We start from the raw sequence: 12,148 nt of genomic DNA on the forward strand, positions 1-12,148 counted from the left end.
GTTAAAGAGCACATAGATTAGAGTTGATTATACACAAAGTTATCTAGAACTTTTCACCTATTCCTCAGTTTAGAGTGTAGAGACGGATTGAAGCATGTCACAGGTATCCAGGTCAGATTTTTTTTTTTTTTTTCTGGCTTCAGTTTTTATGATTCCAAACCTGAGCCGTAAGAAACTACAAAGTTGCCAGGCATGACTGGGAGGGGTGCCGTGTGTGCACATGCATGTGTGCGTGTAGTAATAAAGTGTATCCCGTTGCGAGGTGTGGAGTTAGGAGCTGCTAAAACAGCCACATCTGAGATTGCAGCTGTGTGAACACATCATCATCTGTGCTCCTGGTGATAGGCAGGATTGGAGAAACTAGTCCCACCCTCCAAGTACCTGCTACCACAGGCTTCATGTTTAGTACATGACACAAGAAAAGCTGTTGTAAACAGAACTTTTAAATTAACAATATATCAGATGACTATGAAATTGGCCGCTTTTAGTGTCAAACCCACAGAGACTTATCGCCCAACTCTGCAGTTTTCCTCGGTTCCACATTTTAGTTTCTTTCAGCTCAGTGTTTTGGTTTTATGGCCCTGCAACTTTAATGTTTTGGTTCACTCTCACTGTTCTCATGAGCGTCGTTTCCAGATGCAGAAGGCAGCTGTTCTCACCACAAAGCCCTGTTAGTCCATGGTACGCTACCTAACAGCACCAAATGGCAGTAAAAAAAAAGTTAGCGAGTAGCTAGTGAAAATAGGGCAGATATTTGCCTTAGGAGTTGGAAAATGGGGCTTAAAAGAGTGTGAAACATGTCTTCAAATAAATGCTAATGTTGCTCTGTGTCAGCTGGAAATAGGTGATCATTTGCTAACGCATTTGTTATATAAATTTTATTAGGCACTTACTGCTTGCAGTTCTGCCCCCAAATGGCAGAAACATCACTTATTATAGGTTGAACTCTTAATGAGGTCAGATTTGCCTCAAGCTATATAGATCAATATTCATGAAAATACAGTCTTTAACTTGATTCTTGGATCCATTAAAAAATGGCCCACAACCTATGTGCACTTTGATCAAATCTTAGCCATGATGACCAGAATCTGTAACCATGGTTACTATAATCAGTAGGCTGGACTCAGTGTGGTTCAGCAAAGAACAAAATGATCGTAGGGTAGCATCTCTTTAAAAGAGCTGTCAGCATGTCATACTAGCTTTTCACATGTTAACACAGCTGTGAGAAGGTGAAGCAACACTCACACACAAACACACAGACACACACATACACACTACTCTTAACACTCACATATATAGGCCTGTCTTTGTTAAGTCAGAGTACACAAGCACAGTTGTACACCAGTTTAATGACCTAATTTTGTCTGGCCAACGAGGTGTGCTATTAACAACGTAACACATGCTTAATGAACACACACAAACACACACAGGCACTCGAGTGTATGCTGTCTCAACACGCAAAATATTACCTAGTTAACACAGACACAGTCAAACTCACCTACACCTAAACACACACACAAACTCACTTTGCCAGGCCGTTTTAACACACACTAATGAAAGGGAACAGACTTTATTAGCTCTCTTTAACGGCCAACACCCCACATACCTAATCACATTCACACAGAAACACACAGAAACACATTTTCCTTCACAAGTCAAAACAAAGATATCATAGACATGTAAGCTGAGATTTGAAGCCTGGAACACCGTGAATAATCGCCCACAATTCCATTTCCTGTTGGTTGAGGTGAAGGAACTCAGTGCCATCCAAGCATCCATCTGGTTTCCGTTTCAATCCCAGGACCCCTCACTGCTCCACCAGGACTAGCAGCACTACCATTACCACCATTACACCCCAGTAATGTTCCAACATGATGTATGAGCAGCTTTTTAGACCATGGAAATCAATTTAAAAGGAAAGCAAAAGGAAAAGAAACATCCTGTATCCTTAACCCCGTTGCTGGCAAATGTGAATGCGCTGTGTGCATTTTATTGATGACAATAAACTTGCTTCAGCTTTAATACATTTAATAATAACTGGATTTAACTAATCTCCATTTCTTCTATTCTAATTGAATTCTGATATTCGCTTAGCCATTCTCTGTTTCTTTTTCTGATGCAATATCCCTTCAGGAATTGTTTTAGTTCTGTCCAATCATGTTTTAGCTTATCTCATCCTCAGGCAGAGTCAGAGGTGCTTGTAGCCAGCTGTCAGCTGGGACAGCAGAGGGCCTGGACGGAGGAAGGGAGGGAGGGATGGAGAGAGCGTCGTGGCGCTAGAACAGCATCGATCAAATTCAAGTCCTCACAGAATAGAGGTCATCTGAACATATGACTCAAATGACCAAAATAGATGTGTGCAGATGATGCAGATAAAAACACATGAATCCACAAATATAAAAAACCACTAGTTGCACTAATTTACCAGTTGAAATGTAGGAGTTACAGCCAATCTTCCTTTTGATAATCATGTTAATAAAGCAGTACAATCTTGTTTAAATTAACTTAATATGGGTTTAATAATTATCTAACTTGGAAGTTATGCCTGCTTTCATCTATTCCAGAACTGATTTCTGTAACTTTCTGCCTGAGCAGCAAAGTATGTTCAGTCTTAACGAGAACAAACGAGAGAACTCTACAACTAACCTCTATTTTAGCCTCTTTGCATTGGATTTCAGTTTTTTTTTTTAAATTAAAGTTATTTCTTTTACAGCACTCCATGTCTTGGGGTCCTTTGTGTCTATGCATACACTGCACTCACTCTCAGATCATGTGTTTGGATTTAAAATTCATCTCTTTAGTTCAGATTTCTACTAAAGAAATCATTGTTACACTGGCATTCTCTGCATTTTATTAACTTGGGCCATCTTTGTGGATCAAATCTCCTCTTCCCATTGTCCATAGAAATTGAAGTATATATATAATCATAGGTTATTTAAAAATATATTTTTCTGTAGATTTCTGCACACTTTAATTTTTTGGCCAGTTCTACTCTGCCAGTACGTGTAACTGGTACCAGTTTGCTTGCAGTATAAATTGGCCATGCTGGAGAAGCAGAGAAGAAGTAGGGCGTCAGGTTTTGCTTTACAATGCTTTGAGACACAGTTTGAGTTATTTTCTGCACATTATTCACACCCTTTAAACAAAGAATCCTCACTCATGATACATCAGGATTTTTGGAAAACAAATCATGAACTGAACTTTTATGGACACGATACATAAAAAAAAGTGTGTGTGGTGTGTGTGTGTTTCTGTGCATGTCAGTGTGTGTGGAGCTCACAGGGTTTTGTGTGCATGGGAATGGAGTTAACATTGCAAAGTGGTCACGGCATCACGGCGGGGAGAGCTGGCAGCGCCTTTACTGTCCAAATTAAAACAGCAGAAATCACCACAACAATTGAGAACAGATTTTCACCAAGGTGCCTTAATGACATTGTCAACCCTAAAAATACACACAAACACACTCTCACATACACACACACAGACCAAAATGCAACGCTCTCACAAACGCTAATGATCGGCTAAGCAAAAGCTTCAGGGCTATCTCATCAGTGAGCAGGTTGTAATTCATAACAAATTCACTCTGAGGTTTTCTGAGTGTGTGTGGGTACACGTATGTATATTTAAGTGTGTGTGTCTCTAGTAGGCATCAGAAAACACACACCCGCTGTTCCAGTCTGTTTCCTCCCCATAAAAAGCAACACTTAGCACTTCATTCTCAAGCACTTCTGACAACATTATACAGGTTAGTTTAAGAGAAGAGAGGAAAAAAACAAAGCCAGAGTGAAGGAACGGGGAGGAAGAATGAGGGAGGGGAAAAAAAAAAAAACGGAAGCCTGGTCACTCAGCTGGGAATATTCAGAGAATTGTTTTTAACGAGTTAAATAAATTCTCCCACAAATGAGGTGAGGGAAAGAGAGGGGCAGAGCGAGGTGGAGAGAGCTAGAGAGTGAGAGAGAAAGAGGGAGGTGAAACTGAAGTGAGTGTTTGGCGTGGTGTTGGGAATATTTTACAAGCTGTATTAATGGCTGTTCTTAAAACACTGCTATTAAGAGATGGTCATAATGTTGTATATCATGGGCGATTATGTTCACACACACAGTCTTACACAGCTAAACACCCTCTCATTACACACTCGCACAGACATGCACAAGCCAAAGCAATTAAATGTGTGCTGGTCCAACACCTTTTGTGTAAATAGCAGCTTCCTCCTGCCCAAACAGGCTGCACCTCTTCTTCTCCAGCACGGACAATATGGCCATTCACACTGTCCTACTTCAGCTGATTGTGGAACTGATTTCATGGTTAGAAAATATTACAATCACAGACAGCAGCTGATAACACAAGCCAACCCAAGTTGTGTTGGTCCTGTTGTGGCTGAGTGTCCGTGCATGTGGCTGTGTTCTGGCACCAAAAGACCAAATGTCAGGCCCATTTATAGCTGCCAGAATCAGCTAGGTTTTTGGGTCTGTGGACTGCCAATTTGAGCTGAGAATTGGCTCCAGTAAGCAGAAATCAGGCTAGCTTTGGTTCAGAATCACCACTCAGAATTGGACCAGGGTTCTCACTTTCATCCTTTAACTACTGATTTAAGCCATTTTTTTTGGCAGACTGGTAATTTGTGAGTACATATGATTCCGTTGTAAATTAAAAATTTAGATGATTTAAAACAGGAGTTCAGCATTTTGGGAAATTCAGTATGTTATTTCCAATATTGCTATATTGAATTAAGCCACGTTCTGATTGACAGCAGCCCTTCATGGAAAAAAAAAACAAACAAATCCAAATCCGCCCCCCAAAAACACAGCCTTCTCATTCATTTGCATAGAACCAATCCATCAGTGCAGTGGAGGCACTGGACAAAGCTCAATTTTTGTTGCAATGCAGCATAATATCATCCAGAGAAGCACTGCACTGCATTTTATACTGTTAACCTCACAATCATTGCAGTGAAAGATACTTTCATAGTGCAGCATTTGGCATCTGATAAGACTTCTGATAAGGTGCTATTTGTAAGTTTTGCTAATGCTACATAGCCAACATTAGCATTAACAGCTGATTACTTACTTTAAAGAAATGTAGCAAGTTCAGCATTAAATTAAATTCCTCTGGGCATATGCTAAATATTATATCTGTATTGTAAATGCAACAATAGGTGAAGGTCCTGGCAAGCAACCATCACCACCACCTGCTCCTAGTAAGAGACCATGTTCGGCAGCAGAGAAAACATACAAATAGCTAATCTGTTATTTAAACTGGACCTGGTCCTAGATCATATTCCATTGTGTGTCCAACAGTGTGTCTGTCCACCTAACTGAGGTGAGTTCCCCTCATGTTGTTGGTAAAGAAATTGTTACAGTGAAATAACTCCACTGTAAACCACAAATTTTACATTTCTGTTTGTGTGGATAAACCAAGATACAGTGTGCTAGTTGTGAGCTTCAGACGTGTAGTTTCCAGACAGAGCCAGGCTAGTTTCCCCCTTCTTCCAATCTGTGTGCTAAGATAGGCCTGTCACTTTCAGGCACCAGATCTTTACTCATCACACAGAATACAAGTGGTACTAATCCTCTCATCTTGCGTAAACAAAGCAAATAACGTGTTTCCCAGACTGTCCAAACTATTTCTTTAAATAAGCATAAATTTATCAGCTTTTAAAGAAGTCATCAAGATTTGCTGACACGTATGTTGCCCATAGACACATTTGATTCTGGAAGAACAGATGTTTGAGTCATTTCTGCTCTCTGTGAAAGCTCATTAAAAATGTTTAAATCACAAATACCAGCTGTCAGTTGTGCAGCTGTTTATATATGATGTTATAAAAGGATTAAAACAAAACAATAACAGCAGCAAATAATCAAGTGGGTATGTGCTTTCCATCTCCTTACAGAATTGTTCCATTATGCTTTTATGATTTTTAAAATCCAAAATAGCATTAGTAATAGTAATAGTGAAAATCCAGTACACTCCCACCACTTAAATTGGGCAAACAATATATTTAATGTCCTCCCAGTTAAGAGACAAAGTATACTGGCCTTAGCAAAACCTGCAACACCTCTGCTTTATTTCCTTTTGCACTTATTTCTCAAAATGTTTTTATTTAACTGGCTGAAGCATCAGTGGAAAAGAATCTGATTGTATTTCTAAGTTATAATCCATGAATCATGCATATATGAGAACAGAAGGGTTGGAAATATTAAGACATCAGACAGTATGGAGCTGAATATTTTCTTTGTTATTCTAGGCGCCAGGGCTTGCTCCTGGAGGAAGTGGCGGGCATTGTGGTCAGTAGTTGAGTACAGTATGGAATAGACCCAGTGTGCGTGTGTGTGTGTTGTTGTGTGTGTCCTGAGTGGTGATGGGAGGTGTGGCCATCAGTCTGTCAGACTTCTTTCTCTCTGTCGTCTCGCTCCTCCTCTCCTTCCTTCACTTTCCTCAGTGCTGCAGTCTCAAAAACTCCAATTAAAGTAATAAACCACACATCCTATCCAGCCCCAAAACGCACACATACATACATACACACACACACACACACACACATACACACACACAAATACACATTCAAATACATTTCCTTAGCAAACACAAACATACAGCACACACACACACACACACACACACACTTGTACACACAGGTAAGCACACATGCACAAACATACACACACCCTCAGTTCCTGCCCCCCGTCTTCCCGCCTCCCCTGGTTAAATATCCTGGTTATTAAACAGAAATGTGCTGCAGATTTCTGAGGCTCTGTGTGCGACACATCTGGCCTGGGCCTTCAGGAAACGACTGGTTCACTTCACTCTTGTCATCACCTTCCAACACGTTTCTTTCACATTTCAATTTGGGAGCGGCGCAGCAGGCAGCTCCAGCACACACACACACACACACACACACACACACACACACACACACACACAAAAATGCACATCTGCACGTATACAGGCACGGACACACACCACGCGCGCGCACACCACAACTGAACATAAATGCACACATGCGCTCCGACACACACGGTCCACATTAGTGACAGTGGGAGTGCACTTTCTGCTGCTACAACGCTCCGTTTTCAGCCTCTCAGCTCAAGGGGGTGGGCTCTTTTTCATCCCTTTCTTTCTGTATTTTTCTCAGACCTCTCTCTCTCTCTCACTCTCTCTCTCTTACTTTCTCTTTGTCTCTCTCTCCCGTCATGTGTTTTGTTGACAGTAGAAAACCTCTAAACCACCCGTGACACAAACTCCCATTTCAGGCTTGGTCAGGATTGTGTGGGATTAGCAGAGTGTGATGGACTGAGGCTCTGGGAAAGACATTTTTTATGGGATATATATTGTGTGTGTGTCCGTGAGTGTGTTTAAGCTATAATACTCTGCACACAGTGAGCCCTAAGTCAGCACAAAAGGACTTTACAACAAGTGAAACTTAAAACAAAAGGTCAAATTTTAGTCATGAACTCAACACTGACAGACAGCGTTAGATAAAATGGACAATTTGTCACTACAGTGTTCAGTTTCAGTGTTATTCCTAATTTAGAGAAATATACACGCAGAAATATGAAAATGAATCAGACTTTTGGACTACATGTTTCAATGTTGGAAAAATTATGCTGCAAATAAGTTTATCTAACACTTCAACACTTAAATATCTGCGCATTCTCTTTGTGTAGATGTGAGTTAGGGATTCAAGGCAACCTTAAATCAAAGCATGCTACCAGTGTTATTTAATTTTTTTGCCCTTTCTTCATTTCAGTTTTTCTTGGCATGTACACTTTTTTCAAAATACACTTCCCCTGCCTGTTTAGAGAGGTAATTCAGCACCGTTTCTGGTTAAATTCTGTGCTGAAGCAACCTGATCCCATTGAAATGTTTCTGTGGGCAGCAATAGTTTGGTCTGTAGTCTGCTTTTACAGTATATGATGTGGAAGACGCACGGCTTAAAGGCTGACAGAGTGCAGCTCGTTGTTTGTCTGTTTAGAAACCATGGAGAACCATGTCTAATCAGCATCACCGAGGCAGAGACCACAGAACATGAGAGTCTCAAACCACAGCAACATGCAGGCGCTGACTGATGACACGCTAAGCATGCTACGCTGCACTGAGTGATTATGACACGGTGAAGTGATGGCGGGTTTCACTGACAGACGATGACACTACAAGGACCACGACTGTGACCACGGATGAAGTCATCAGGAACTGACAGCCATTTAGCCCCCCCCCCCAAATTTCTTAAATGACAAAATTAGACGAGTGATAATTCAGGAGCAGACAGTGACATCATCACAACCAGGTCCAATCCTGGAAAGATAAAATCAGCAACATCCTTTTTTAATATCAGTTCATTAAGAGCGTATGATCTGAGCACCAGCACTTCTTTTTTGCTGCTCTGACCTTTGTCAGTATTCTCTGCCATTATCCGCTGTTTTTCTCCACTTCGTAATTCTCCTAGTCCGTCCATGCATCCTCTCATGCTGTTACACAACATCAGTCTTTGCTGTTTACTCCATTGCAGGAGTTATTTTGCGATGAAGTGACTCACTTGCCCTTAAGCTGGATTGTTGACTTTGACTAATTATTTCCTACTTTTCCCCCAAATCCTTTTTGACAACAACAACCCTTACACAATGAGTGCTAACGTGTTACACACTTGTTTCACTCAGCTGTGGGTTATGTATGCAGGTGGTGAGAGTGAGGCATTATAAAGCAAAAGAGAAAAACCTGACTATTTGTGAAACATTGTGTTCTTGTCTGTTGTATCTGGTGTAAATGCATAAGTTGATGTTTCTCATCTTCAAATGATTTACTTCAAAGACATGTAGAAAGAAGGATAATAGACAGACACCAGCCTTTTTTCTGTTTATTTGCTGTCAAATTATTTCCATTAGTTGGGCTCCAGGATTTAAGAGCAGTGTCCCTGCATCAGACTGTTATGTCCACTGGAGGGCAGACAGGGACAGCAGCTCTGGAAGCCTTAACAGGGGTGGACTCCAGGAAGAAACAATTCATGCTAATGCCTGTCAGGGTTTGACACTGTCATAGTGTATTATATTTTACCAACCAGTAAGAAATCAATTAGTTGCTTCTTAGGCAACTCTCTTTTCTTATTGCAGGTTTGAAACCAACTCACTGCTTGTTTTTTTTTTTTTTAAATTTAAATAAGTGGTTTACATGTACAAATCTACAGCTTGTGAACAATAAAATTCTGTAATATTTGACTTATAAATATTGTGGGTAGGATGTCATTATGACAGAAGAGACTGTCCTGCAACTTAAATGCAACAGGATTATTTCTTGCAACAGTTTTGCGTCTTTCCTCATGCAGTGCATCATAATGTCTGCATGAAAACATAATTTGTTAGATGCATGTTTTGAAAATATGTATTTCCATTTTCTAACAACAAAGCTCAGATGTACACATTCAAACATTTAGATAATGGGAAATAAACTTTAGAGAGTCAGTGCTTCAGGCAACAAAGTAGGACTGTGAGGTACATTGTGCTGTGGCACCAAAAGATCTAATTTTAACATTTAGGTTCATGCTCTGTTTTTGGTATAAATGTAATAGAGTAGATGGAGAAATAAAAGAGCAGGAGAGAGAGAGAGTGAGGGATGGTGAGAGGGTGGGGGTCGACTGTGTCTGTTCTAGTGTGGTTTTGGGGAGTTATTTGGTGTTAAAATATGCCTTAATGGTTGCTGGGGATCCATTTATTACAGGCAGGAAGCAGAAGGGGGTTTCTCTTCTCATTTAATGTGACCGCCGAGAAGCTCGCCAAGTCCTACAGGCAAGCCAGCATTCCACTGCACCAACGCACACGCACACACGTGCACACACACACACACACACACACAAAATTATATATACACACACAGTTACACCATAAGGCATGTAAACGAAGCTTATGTATGCACATGTGTAGATGCAAAGACATGTAATCTCAAAAACATACAAAAACACAGTGCTTTTACAAACAGATTACAAATATGTGTGTATGCATAAAAACACACACATAAATAGACTGTGGTCTCTGGCAGTGAGAATGACCTTTTCTGAACCATGGAAACACACACATTAACACACACATACACACACACACACACACACACACACTCAGAAAAGCCTCTGCAAAACATTTAAGCACGGCAGTACCGAGGTTATATAAAAAGCCTCCTGAGGTCTTATTAATTCACATTTGTTTTGCAGTTGTGAAGCTCGGTTTCTCTCCTTCTCACTCATCCTGTCTCTCTGCATAGTTGTTAGTTTTTCACTCACTTCCTGTGATTGGAGTGTGACAGAGTCACACTTTCCTCTTCACTTTCTTCTTTCTTCTTCTGTGTCTGTCCAGTACAGAGCCAGATACAGCTTGACACCCTTCCCTGGCATTAGGGAGGGTGTGTTAACACCTCCTCCCACACACACCAAGGCCTTAAGACCCGTTTATGAAGTGTAGGCCTCCTGGCATATGAACACACATACACACATGAAGTAGAAGAAGAGAGAGAGATTAAGATGTGAGATTTGACTTGTGTAGGAAAATTAATGATTTTCTTAAAGGGGTTTGGTTGGTGTTTTTACAGTATTTTGGATTCTACTGATGTGAAACCACTAATAGTAGACTGCTTCTGTGTTTTGCGGCTCATTTCAGAATATTCTGGAAAAACTGTTGACACCAGTGTACAGAATGGGTGTGTTCTATATTCATGTGTGTCTTTTTTCATTATGCCTAAGACAGTTTGGACCTGAGTTGGTCAGCGTTGCTGATTGCATCTCATAAAGTGTTTTAAAATGTTGGCATGTTCACCCAAAGAGAGAAAAACGGTTGACTAAGTGTTTTGATTGTGATTACACCAAGTTTTACGGCGCCTGAGTGTGTAAGAAAGGGAAGTAGACTGTCATGGCTGCTGCAACTGTGTGTTTTCTCTGAATGCTAAACCAAATTATACAGTATCAACATGTTTAAAACAAAATAAGGTAACTCTAGACACTTCACTTGGCTACTATAGTTGCTCAGTTAAAGGTTGCGCAAGGTTTGTGTGTGTTTGAGAGTGTGTAAATGTATTGGGTTACATGGTGGATATAAGGCTCTATCCCTCCTTTCATCAGCTGAGTGAGGAAGAATCGAGCAGTAACACGCTGCAATCTGACCCTGACACACACACACACACACACACACACACACACACACACACACACACACATTTTAATACATGCAAAAGAGCAGACATATTTCAATGCTGGCCGTCGCTCACCAGTGCTAAACCTCACTGATGCTTTCCATTGATCACTACTGTCGTAATGCATGCCTCAGTGGCTTTGATATCTCCTGTCCAGTATTATATCACTGAGCTAATATCACTTCAACTTCAGCTTTTTTTGGATTAGTATTATCATGTAAACTCACTATTCAAGTAAAAATGTGAAAACCATAATTGGCTTTCGTGGTATGAAGCCAGCAGATATCTGCCTTGCTCAAGGGTTGTTAAGAAAAACACTAAATCCTCATAGATAGTGAATCCCTACCAGCTGCAGCAGTGCTGATGTATTGTTGACCCTGACCTCTGTCCTCTCTGGGCCTAAGAAGAGGTAATTACCTTGCAGAGGCCAACAATGATGTTAGTAGCTTAGTTGTAATGGTAATAACATCAGAGAATGTTTAAGCATTACAATCTCTCTGGAATAAGCCAGTGAATCTAATTCAGAACTCATTTTGTAATGAAAATATTGACTGTTGTATGAGATAAAAGACAGAAAAGACTTTTCCAAACTCTTGAAACAGTCACTGATGCAGTTTTATAAGAGCTCATCATTCGGGGGAATACACTCATTCACTTTCTTGCTGAGTGTTACATGAGGGGATCTCATGTTTGTACAGTAAATATTAAGTTACAGTCAGTGGACGGCTATCTGAAGGTTATCTATAACCCTGGAAACAAAGGGAACAGTTAGCCTAGCTCAGTCCATATGTAACAAAATCCACCTACCAGCACCTCTAAAGCTCACCAATTAACATATTTGTTTAATTTGTATAAAAACCAAAGTAAAAATGTTGTAATTTTACAAGGAATGTTGCTGCTCCCAGCCAAGGAAGACCATGTCATTTTGTCATTCTCACACATTGGTTTTTGTATGAATTAAACAAACAGGATACAAAGGGTT

Source organism: Lates calcarifer, linkage group LG7_1 (assembly GCF_001640805.2).
Source record: "Lates calcarifer isolate ASB-BC8 linkage group LG7_1, TLL_Latcal_v3, whole genome shotgun sequence".
Lineage (NCBI taxonomy): Eukaryota > Metazoa > Chordata > Actinopteri > Centropomidae > Lates > Lates calcarifer.